This window comes from Pinus tabuliformis, chromosome 5_1, assembly GCF_031772625.1.
Source record: "Pinus tabuliformis cultivar Carrire ecotype Pingquan chromosome 5_1, CPIR1, whole genome shotgun sequence".
Lineage (NCBI taxonomy): Eukaryota > Viridiplantae > Streptophyta > Pinopsida > Pinales > Pinaceae > Pinus > Pinus tabuliformis.
In genome coordinates, this window is record NC_142305.1 from 812,996,601 (window position 1) to 813,009,711 (window position 13,111).

At 32.2% G+C, this 13,111-nt stretch overlaps 1 pseudogene; it reads right to left on the minus strand.

The window, feature by feature from the left end:
* Positions 1-11,611: 11,611 nt before the first annotated feature.
* LOC149167405 (ATP-dependent Clp protease adapter protein CLPS1, chloroplastic-like) lies at positions 11,612-12,431 on the minus strand (annotated as a pseudogene).
* Between the last annotated feature and the right edge of the window lie 680 nt (positions 12,432-13,111).

Genomic DNA, 13,111 nt, shown 5'->3' on the forward strand with positions numbered 1-13,111 from the left:
TAGCCAATTCTTTGCATACCTCTCCTTGTCACAAGTATGTGATTTGTCTAGGTTTAACTGATTTTCTTGTTTGTGAAAGTATCATCCTGAATTTTTATGATGTATGTGGAAGCTTGAAATTTTATATCTCTTTATGTAGAGGTACTTCAACATTTGAATGAAGATTGATTTCTTAAAATAGAATATAAGGTATTGAATATCCATTTATTCTTCTTAAAATTCATTGTAAAGAAGAGATTTTTCCTCTAGTATTTTTACCATTTTATTTAGCATATATATGGTAGCTACTGATGTGCTACTCCTTTTCTCATTATGTTTGGAATTTATAATAATTGATTAAGTGCTTTTTGTAGCTGCATTGTTGTTTTTTTATACTGGTAACTTCATTGCTATATTGTGTAGTTACCAATATAAATTAATCTTCATTATACTAATAGAAATTAAGATTCATTGTGTAGCTTCATTTCTCTTTTATATGAATAATTAGTTTTGCGTAGCTTCATTGCTGTACAATGTTGATCATAAGAGAGTATTAATTTTGACTGTTTATGGAAAATATGGATTAACATTACGATCTATAGATATTGGGGATGTCTTTTTTTTTTTAAACAAATATTTTTTAGTATGTAAATGAATATGAAAGAAGAAAATCAAGTGGGTACATTTGGGTAGATACATCGGAAGGGGGTATAAATGACACAGTTATAGAAACAATTCCAAAATTCCATTTGTTTGGCATATATGACATTCTTGGCAGGTATCTAGAGATAACTTGCGAAAATGATACCGTGGAGTACAACTAATTAATGATAGACTTATTTTTTTATTTTCTTTTACTCACATAGGAGAGGCAAGGCCAAGATGCAGCCAATAAATCATTAAGTTAGGAGGAGGTTTACTTCCTCTGGAGCCTAGGGATCATGGCATATTGGGGCATGCTACCCACCCACATGTATGGGTAACCATAGGACCTTTTTTTGCTTCTATGATGCAATTTTCGAACTAGTTGTCATACATTAATTATTATATGTTGTCTTTTTCTTTCCATTTGATTTCACAAGATATATACAACTTGATCTTTTTAGATTGTAACTTAGCTGACATGATTGTTATTAATTTTCCAAGGTCTTCTTTTTCTATGGTGATATTTTATTTGTTTTGTTTATACAGGTCACCTGGCAACATTGTGGCCAAATTGGCCAACTGAAGAAAACTTGTTCGAGTTTCTTACATTTCTAGGGAAAAATTGCATTGACATAGATGATGTTGACGTATATGTCATAGAAATCCTTTATAGTATACTTTAGTTTATATTCTAGTGTTCATCGTATTTCATGTCTTATATTATGCACTATATCTTCTTTCATTTTAAAAGAGGAACTCAGTATTAATGGTCAAAAGCAGGAATTGAAGAAAGAGGAGAACAATAACATTGGAGTGACAAATGCAAAAAGATAGAGAGAGAGATGAGAATTGGTCTAGTGTTACTGATAAAGAAAATTTCCCACATGAGACACATAAATAGATACTAATGATCAATTCTTCAGAGTTGGTAAATTAACTTACAATGCCTTGTGAACACAATGATAATATATTGAAGTTATGAAAGAATATTTCATGTGTAAATTGTAGTCCAACCAATATTAAGTTGGAAACTTGTATTATGATACTTGACATTTTATATAATATAATTTATGTGGTTGAAATTATTTATAGTTGCACTTGATATTATTTAGTATTGTAATTAACATATGTAACTTTGTATTTTCATACTAGATGAACATGCACATTGTATGGCATTTTTTTAATTTAGTCGCAAAATGATACTAATTAACTTAGATTGATTAATAATAAACACATAAAATCAACCTAAAACTACTAAATTAGTAGTTTATATTGATTAATGTTGAAAAAAAATAAAATGAATATACAACTAAATTAATCGTTTATAATGATCATGAATTAAAGTAAATGAAATGAATATAAACTACTAAATTAGTCATTTATATAATGAATTTGAAACTACAAAAAAAAGATAAACGACTACTACAAATGATAAATTTGTGATTACAAATGATGACTAAATTTTGCATATATACGACTATTAGTAGCTAACTTATAGCATCTTATAACACGACTAACTAAGTCATATTTCTTTGGTCATTAATTTGTATCAAATGATAACTAAAATTTGCATATATATGACTATTAATAACTAATTTATAGTATCTTATAACACAACCAAAATTTTGGTCATTAATTGGTTTTTTCGGGTGATTATATAGTAATATATTTTCTTGTATATTTGGTCATTAATTGTGGAAATTAATGACTAAATCAATGACTAAATTAATGATGGAATTAATGACTAAATATATTACTAGAAGAAAAAATTGAGACAACCAATTAATGACTAAGCTAAAAATGACTAAAAGTTGGTCACGTTATAAGGTACTATAAATTAGCTACTACTTGTCACTGACTCAGAAATGGTCGTCTATATGAAAAATTTAGTCCTTTTTTTAGTAACTAATTAACCATTTTTTACTAGTGCATCATGGAGAACATACCTCTTATCCCTTCAGCTCATACTCCCATTATATGTGGATCTCAAGCCTAAGATAGTAAATCCTAAACTATCACTCTCACCCTATATGTTTACTTTCTTCCATAGCATCGAGGTAGGATTTTGGAGATTGATATTTCCCTCATGTTGCTTCCTTAAAACTAAAGGAGTCATCACATTCATGCATTAGGGTTGATGTTGAGGTGTGCTTTGTGACAAGGAGGGGCAAGTCAACTTGGGGAGACATCTACAAAGTTAGTTATTGTTTATGGTTGTAAACTCTCTCCTATATTTGTCAATACAAAGAGTATCTTGTTTTCCTATATCTATTGTGTTATGTTTGCAGTCATGTATTTCAGTGCCATGCTGATTCGTTGAATATATATTTTGGATTATGCTACATAGATGTTGTATATACTTTGCTTGTTTTAGTTTTCTGTGCAGGTTGTAATTATACAAATTGCAGATAGAATTGGAGAATACAAGCAAGGAGGAAAGAAAGGCTTACTACAGATTTGAGGTAGGATTATTTTCCATACTCTAAACTCTCTAAGGAAAATATAATTCTTTTTCTCTTGTTGTTCTATATTAGAACACTAGATATAGGGAATTGACCTTTGTTTGCAATCGTGAAAATTTTGCGTAATAGGAGGTAAGGCATGTACCATATATAAGGAAAAACCTAATTTCAACAGGGAATTTGAGAAGTGAAGGTTGTGTAACTACATTTATAGAAAAAACATAGAAGCTCACCAAAGGAGCCCTAGTAATAGAAAAAGGAGATGATGTTGGTGCATTGTATTTGCATAATGGAATTTCTGATTCTACTAATGCTTTAACCTCCATAGGAGAAGATACATGGGTGAGAAGGGGATGCATGTTTTTCACTCAAGAAATTTGATACCAGGTTTGAGGCATGTTTATTTGGATTGATGTGAGAATTGTGTTTATGGAAAATAGAAGAGAGCTAGATTTCTTAGAGTTGGGAAAGAAAATAAGAGTGAAAAATAGAGATTTTGCATACAAATGTATGGGGACCTTCTTAGGTATCATCTCTTAGTGTGTCTTGTTATTATGTTACTTTTATTGATGATGAAACTAGGAAAAAATGGTTTTATTGTATCCAAAATAAATCTGATGTCTTCAATACTTTTAATAAATGGAAATCTTTTGGTTGATAATGATACAGTGAAGAATTGACGTGTCTTAGATTATACAATGGAGGTGAATATTGTATCAAGGTGTTTTATAATTACTGTTTAGAGCATGAAATTCATAAAGAGAGTACAGTTTCGTGACAACCACGAGAAAATCGTGTTTGAGAAAGTATGAATAGGACTATCGTGGAGCATGAAAGGTGTATGAGATTTCATGCAATATTACCCTTATCATTTTTACCAAATTTTGTTGATACTGCTATTTATAAAGTAAATAGACGGCCTTCAAGTTCCTTGGATTGTGGTATATTAGAGGAGGCATGGACTAGTAAGAAGGTAAACTATTGATTTCTCATGAATTGATGTTCTGAAGAATTTTTCCACATTAATAAGGAAAATATTGTTGAAAATAATACTGAGAGGGGGGGTGAATCAGTGTTATTAAGTCAAATTCTTTTCAATTCATACAAAGATTCATATACACTACTTCAGTTAGTGAAAACAGCGTGTATACGCAACTCTGGTTAATGAAACTCGCGTATAACTTGCAGACTTATAATTTAATTTATTATTCAGATGCTGATCATTAATATGTGTGTTAGAACCATATAGCAGTAATCATGAACAGAAAAATAGAGCAGACAGTCACACAAAAGAATAGAAGATATAAGGAAACCCAATGTGGGTGAAAACCACCTGCTACAATATGTCTCTATCTTATTTCAATTAGAAACTTCTTTTTAAAATGTTTCTGTACTGGTACAGTCTTATAACAGTACACAGGCTGCTACCTACAGAAGGCTACAACCTTCTCTCATTCTCCAGCTTCTCCTAGAAGGGAGCTACAACCCCCTTAGCTCTTGTACTAGCTGAGGTACTAGTACATTGGTGCTAACCTACATAAGGCTAATGTTCTCTTTTCTTCCAGGGACCATGTTTCATAAATTTTCAGATTGGATCCATGAATTTCAATCAAACATCAAGTATATCTACATCAACCAATCTCCTTTGTACAAATACTGAATCAACCAATAACTTCTCATAATGTTGTAACTAGAAAACATTACTAGCAACCAGACACCAATTCTGAACCCAGAACACTGCAGCAATAAACAGGAGCAGCTAAAACATATTTTAAAAGATGTACACTACTTCACTACGTAGAAACCTGCATACTTACACAGCTATATCAAAGCCAACCAGTGTATACGATATCTTCATGTGCTGAACCTGTGTGTAAACACGTCTCTACTGCGCTAAACCTGCGTACAAATCTATAAAAGATAATTTACCCTTTTACTTAATCAGACATTAGTTATACCCAGATTATGATATTTATAGATCTAATCATACACCAAATATAATAGATCAAAATCACACAATGATACTACTATTAAAGCCTTAAGATCTCGACCCATCAATAGAATTTAACCATCTTGTAATGCTCAGGTTCCTCCTTGATTTAGATCCAGCTATACCTCACCAGCCAGTCACCAGTATTCCAGATCTTGATACTCTTAAGATATTCAATACATAAGTCGATGCCCTTGCCAAATGATCTCCTTCCCTTTTTATAGACTTAGGCCTTACTCAAACCATGGTCTAAAAACCATTGAGAACCAATACTAGGGACCCAATACCTGGGTTCAACACTTTGGATGCAATACCAAGGTCCAAAACTATAGGTTCAAATATAGCGGACTAAATACCATGGACCAAACATAAGTTTTCCCATATATAGACTCTTTTATTTGCATGAAAGTGCATGCATACTTATACGTGCCTTTTGATCAGTAATACCACGTATATACGTGACTCTGTTAAGAGGAACTTGCATATACCTCATTTTCTTTTGTTCTGAGAGCCTGAACTGTGATCTGCCCTTTGAGTGAGTTGCAATCAAGGACAACACCTGTGCCATAGTGCCAAACCTGTGTCATAATGCCAACAAATATAACAAAGCTTGAGGAAAAATTAATGAAGTTTCCCTTTAATGGACATGGTGTTATTAATTTTGGTTATCGCTTATATGATTTTGAAAACAATAAAATCATTAGGAGTCGAGATGTGGTATTCAATGAAAGGCTCTTGTATAAAGATCAGTTTCATGGAAAGAAATAGGAAAAGGAGAAAACAAAAATACGGATTTCTTGATGAGATCACAAAAAACAAAACAATGTTCCAAAAAATCATAATGATAAAAAACAAGAACAACAACAAAAACAACAAAAATAGCATTCACCTCAAACTCCTACAAGTGTTGTTATAATATCTACCAGGTTATGTTGCCCACCTAAACAATACTCTTCTTCATTATATTATGTATTCTTAACTAATTATCGTGAAATATAAAGATATGAATAAGAAATGTAGGTGGATAACATAAATAAGTGGGAGAAAGGCATGAAATAAGAGATGGAATCCTTAGTACATAATTTGACTTGGGACTTAGGAATATTTCCTATAGGTAAAACTTCATTATAGAATAAATCGGTTTATAGGTTAAAAGAAGAAGATAAGGAAACAAAAGTTATAGGGATATACCTTTTGTGAAGTGTTTTGCACAAAAGAAAGGTATAAACTTTTATGAAATATTTTATCTTGTTATTAAAATTACTTCAGCCAAAACTATCTTAAGTCTACTAGTAGTAGAAGATTTACATGTTTAATAGTTAGATATAAAGATAACCTTTCTCCATGGGGATTTGAAGGAAGAAAAATATATCCAGTAGCCACAAGAATATCAGGTTAATGGTAAGAATAAATTAGCTTGTAAGTTGAAGAAGAGATTGTGTTGTTTAAAACAAGCTTCAAGGAAGTGGTATCTAAAACTTTACTAGTTTATGTTTGAACAAGGTTATACTAGATGTCATTCTAACCATCTTGTTTATCTTAAAAAAGAAAATCATGTAAGTTATATTATATTTCTATTGTAGGTAGATCAAATGCTTATTAGAGGGCGTAATGTGCAGGAAATAAATGTTCTCAAAATAAAATTTTCCAATTCATTTACAATGAAGGGTTTGGGTGCTACAAAGAAAATCATTCTTATGAGAATAACTGGATACAAGGAAAATCTCAAATTAATATTGTCTCTAGGCAAGTACATAGAAAAGGTGTTGGAAATATTTAATACTCATAATGAAAAACCACTTAGTACACTTTTTAGTATCCATTTCAAAATCATTAAGGAGATGTGCCCCAAGACTTAGGAAGAGATATGTCTAAATTTCCATACACATTAACAGTGCAAAGATTATTGCATGAAACGGTGTGCACCAGGCCTGATATTGCACACGCAGTGGGAGTTGTGAGTAGGTGTAGGAACAATCTAGAAAAAGAGCATTGGATGTTAGTGAAGTGGATTCTCAAGTACTTGAGAGGTACCACATATCAAACATTTTGTTTTGGAGCTTTAAAATTTGTTCTACGAGGGTATGTTGATTCAGATGTGACAAGTTATATATATAACAAAAGGAGAATCACAAGGTATGTGTTTACTATGGGTGGGATAACAGTAAGTTTGCTTTCTCAAATCTAGAGCATTGTTTCACATTCAACAATGGAAACAGTGTATGTTGTTGGCATAGAGGCTAGTCAACAAATGATTTTGCTACAGAGATTTATGGATGAATTGGGAAAAAAGTAGAAGATTGGTAGGTTATACAGTAACAACTAGAGTGCCACTCATCTTGAAAATAACTACATAATTAATTGTAAGTACAAATGTATATGGATCATCTACCACTTCATATGCTTAGTTTTGGAATATGGACGGTTAAAGACATCAAAGATACACACTAGCCAGAATCATGTATATATGTTAACCAATGTAGTAAACATGGAGAAACCAAGTTTATCCTTACTTTTAATTCGCCTTCAAGTATGATGGTAAAGATGACAAATAGGGGGGTCCAACTGGACATTTTCCATCAAGTAAGGCATTAATGGAGTTGCTATAATTAGTCTCCAAATGGGATATTTCTGAGTGTGGAGCCTGGTTATCTTATCGATTCATAGGTCTTGTTTCACTATGTGAGAGAAAAGATACAGTTATAGTAGATGTGTTGCAGGTTCTATCCCTTTAGTTTGTTGGATAATATAAAAGGAAGAAATAGTTGTTTCTCCATGTATGTAGCCCAGTTTTGGGTGAACCACATATATCTTTGTTTCTCTTGTTTTATGCTTTTATTTGTTTCCAATAATTTTGTCTCATTTCTATGTTATTTAATTTATCACGCCAAGTATAGTAAATATGGGGTGCATGTGAAAAATGTATTAAAAATAAAATGTTAAAAAAAATTAAGTTAAATAATGAATTTACCTAAAAAATATGTATTAAAAATAAAATTTTACGTAAAGATGTCAAAAAGTTAATTGGTGGTTTCAACCCCATGGTTTTTGAAGTCTATGGTATTTTCCCATGGTATTTGGAAAAGTGAAATGTAAAATGAATTAAGTAAATGATTAGTGATTATCATATCCTTTCCAAATCAATGCATCTCTTCAGGAAGGGTTATGGTAATGTATAAAAGGAAAAAATATTGAAAGGAAACATGTGAGAGTGAAAAATCGAATATTTGAAGAAGTTAGTGGAGTGACAATTGAATGTCATTTGTGGAGCACCAATTTAATATCATTAATAAAGGTATACTTGATTATCATTTGAAAAGAAAATATTTGGTGAGCAAAATTGAGGCATCTATATCGTAATCTCCTAAATTGGGGAGAATATCAAAAAGAGTAGTGAATATATCTAGTTTTAAAGTGAGCACATCATGTTTGAAGAAGCTATATGTAGGTTGTTTCCACTAATAGAAAACGTTAGTCATCACAATTATTTCAAGTGAATTACTACCAAATTTGAGCAATTTTAAGTGATCGAACTAAAAATGACTAATTTAGTCTAGGGATAAAATATACGACTAGATAATAAGTGTCTAATCTAAAGCGACTAACTTAAATGACTAATTTAGTCTAGGATTATTAAATATGACTAGATAATAAGTGAAAAAATTATTTAATGATGAGACTACCCTAAAAGCCATCAAATTTCCATCATATCCATGAGGTAAACAATAATTTTTGGTTCAAGGTATAGGTAATTTGGAACAAACATAGCTCTAGAGCCTAGGATTTGTTTCCACCTCTAATGTTTATGGACAAAGAGGTCAATTTCTAAAGCATGTGGGAACCAATCCATAATTTTTCCCATGTTGAATCCCTCTATTGAACATCATGGAAAATCACCATAGATTAGTTATCCTTACTAAAACAAACATTTCATTGGAAATGATCGTTAATCCTATGGCATTACTACTTCACTATACATTTTGACAACACAGAGCTTATTTTGTTGTCTACCCTTCTTATTTCATGAGAAGACTAACCTACAAGCCACCAAATTTCTATCATATCGATGAGGTCAACGCCAATTTGTGGTTCAAGATATAACTAAATTGGAACAAACTTAGCTCTAGAACCTATGCCATTTTTCCACCTCAAATGTTTATGGTCAAAGAGATATCAATTTTATAAAACATGTGAGAGCCAAAGTATTACCTTTCCCATGTTGACTCCCTCTATTAAACATCATAAAAAATCTCCATAAATTAGTTATTCATATTAAACCAAACTTTTAATTGGAAATGATGATTGATCATTACTATGACATTACTACTTTTTTGCACTTTTTAATCACACAAATATTATTTTGAGATCACCCTAATTCACTTTTCATAAATCAATGAAAATCCCCTCAAATAATTTTAGCAACACAAAAACCTAAATTTTTTCACACAATTAATAATTATTTATAGTAAACAAGTCCCATTTGATAACACAAAGACCTAAAAAATTTCAAACAATTAATAAATATTTATAATAAATACCTCCCATTTGGTAACACAAAGACCTAAAAATTTTCATAGAATTAAGAATGATTTATAATCTAAAATACCTCCCATTAAACAAAATAAAATACTCAACATTTTATCTAATGGAATTTAATTCCCCTTCACATTCTCCACGGTCACATTTTTTTTCCTCCTCTAGTGTCTTCTTTTATTTCTATATCTCTTTTTTTGTTTTATTCGTTTCTTATTCATGCCTTCAGGAAATATCTTAGGCTCATATTTCTATGCATGGGACTGAGCAAGAGGCTATAGCTAGCTAAATGGAAGCTCATACTGAGGGTGCTTATTAATATTGGCCTATGCTATCGGGTGTTATGGGTGGTGCCCCTGTTTTCACTCAGTCAACTCAAACTCCTTTCTATGGCTATCAAACTAGAATTACTACTCGATCATAGTTGGCAAGATCTCTACTTCCAGAGGATTAGGGTCTATATGATCTCTACAAAACCCAAACTCAATCGTTTCACTTATATATCACTTAGGAATGCTTGGATTTGGTTATGCTATATTTGTGGCTAAGTAAGCCACTGGACCATTCACTGACTTTAGATCAATTTCACTTGGGACTGGACTTGCTGCTTAAGCTATTGCGGAATCTACCAATTCCAGGTAAACTCGATTTTGAACTTTACCAAAATTAATTCTCTAATTTGCGTGAATTACTTATTTTAACCAACTGGTCCAAACTAAACTATCCTACCCGAGTCAAATAGTGTGGCATGCAACTCATTATTGGGACTAGTAGCGTTAAATATATTATTACCTTTTGATTGGATATTGACATATGGGTGAGGATTCTATGCAATTATACTAGTTTCGAGCAAAAACATAGTTTAGATGTACTGGGTTTTGAACGCTTATCAACAGTTGCTTGTTAGAAACATTTTATGATATATGCATTAAATGTTTGCAAAATTCATTCATTTATCCTCATTGTCTAACTCATGCAGTACTCATGTATATTTTTTGTGTTTGAGGTTCGAGCATTGCAAGCAATAGGTTCCGAGATACTTAGGTATCCGTAAGGGGGTGTTACAACCATACATGAATGTGTTTTGCTAGAGACTTGACTATTTAGAAGCTGGCTTCAGGGTGCATAACCCCAAGTGAGTGTGATCAAATCTTTCCTCAGTCTAGAATTAACATCCTTAACAGCTTCAGTGCCATACCTTGTGTTGTGCCTTGTGGCCCTCTTTGGCTCATAGTTGTCATCTTTGTGATGTCCAGGATAATTGCAACTATTACCACAATGGCATATCCACTTTGACAAATATGTGAAATGTGTTAAGACATTTAACCCCTAAAAATCATGTGTTGCTAGCTCTCAGTTAACCTAAGTAATCTTCAGGCTATAGATAACATAATCTACAACAAAAGCAACCTGCATATCAAATTATCAAAACTAGAAAAATGCATACAAAATATATATCTCTCTTACCTGCAAAGCTTTTCAGATTATATTTGCCCCTTCAACCTCATTAAAGGTTCAAAGCAACATAAAAGTGCAGAATGATTGACTAGATAAAATCATAGAAGTAATATTTTTTCACAGGCACTTGACCAAGTCACCAAAATGATCTGCAAGGGCAAAGAATTATCTTGCACTTTAGAAAATAGAACTAAAGACAAGTTTCCATGAATTGCACACAAGGATATGCACTACAAAAAATTTAGCCATGCAAACTAAAAGAAGATTGAAAATGCTCTCTATTGTTTCCTTCATAATACAAGTTCCTGAACTACCACACGTAACATGATCTCTTTGCTTTGGTTCATTTCATTTATAGAGAGCTACAGATGTGCATTCAGAATTATAGAGGTATTAGCATTCCATTTTCAAGGGACTGCATTCTAAGGTTCCTATAGTTAATTTTACATATTGTACTTATATAACTAACATTGATGTGCATACCTACAACTCTACCCTAATCATAATATGCACTGCTCTTGACAAGTCAATATGACTAAAATATTCAACAACCATCATTGGCAGGCTAAATGGAACTAATTTATTTCCTCGAAGTTGTGTACAATGTTCTTTAGCATCAACCTAAGCACAAATAACTACGAATGCGAGGCCATTGTAGTGGGATTTTGGTAGGATATTAACAACATTATCAAGGGTCTTTCCTAGCATAACGTCCATAAAAACTTGCATATCATACTCCAGTTTTTTATAATTGTCATTGTGCAATAATACACTATATGGTGGAGATGTCTTCCTTGATTTTATTTTATTGTACTGACAAGCAAATAGAAAGAGACTTAGAAGAGGCACCAAAGGAATTGGAAATTCTGAAGACATCATATCTATTTCATTGACAATGAAAATAGAGTTCAAGTAAAATTCTAGTCACATACACTCTAATATTCATGTCCCTCAGAGTAGACATCTTTATTTGACAAAAGTTATACATAAGACGATACAAGGGACCATGAATCTATTCACAAGTCATCATTCTATTTACCATAGATCAAACGCTGATTCTCAACCAGGTGTAGTTTTCTCAATTGTTGGCGTCTCTATCAATCCACTACCTTTTCCCCATGGTATGGTTGATCTAATTGCAAAAAACACCCGAGTCATGCATGTCCCTTTTGATTGTGATATTTTGTCACCTTGGATACTTTGCAACGTTGTTGTCTTGTGTTTGTTCTCCTCACATTTCCATCTTTGTACACGTAGTAGCTCACACATGCTTAATTTCTAATTTACCCATAAGGGAACGCTAACTTATGTTGATATGATTGGGGATGGGGAAGAATTAATCTCAAAGATATCAAACTGACCATGACTTTTGACCCTACTTGAGAGTACAAGCTCATGTTGTACATAATGAGAGGAAAACTATAGAATCGTAGGCCTCTTTCCATTATTCCTCTTTCATCATTTTTTGTTCCCATGACCATTTTTTTCCTTTACTCCTTTCCATTGATTTCCAGTTGGAGAATACTTTGCACATGCCCTGTGATTGAAGGTCTGGCCAGTAGTAAATTGTGGTTGAAATTTCAACCTTTGAGATGAGAGCATTAATCTTGTGGATAATACATGGGGGATATGGAAAAGGTGCATCCAAAAAACTGTAATGCCTTGCAATACAACCTTAATCATAATAACCCTTCCGCTAGACGAGAGCCATTTATGGTCTCAACAAGTCATCTTTTTTTCAAATTTAGTTACAAGCCATGCCCAATCTTGGATTTTATATTTGCATGGTTTTAGGAAGCATTGAAAATACTTGAAGCTGATAGACATAGGATGTATTTTCACCCCAAATAATGAAGCAATCTCAAAAATTTCCTCCGTGTATGCTTCATCCAAAATAATCTCATTCTTATTTTTGTTGATGAACAAGCTAACATTTTTGCCAAAATTCTCAAAAACCTTGTCGAAGGACACCCATTCAGAATATTTTCATCCCCAATGTAGAGGACATTGTCCACAAACAAGATGTGAGACAATATGCAATTTC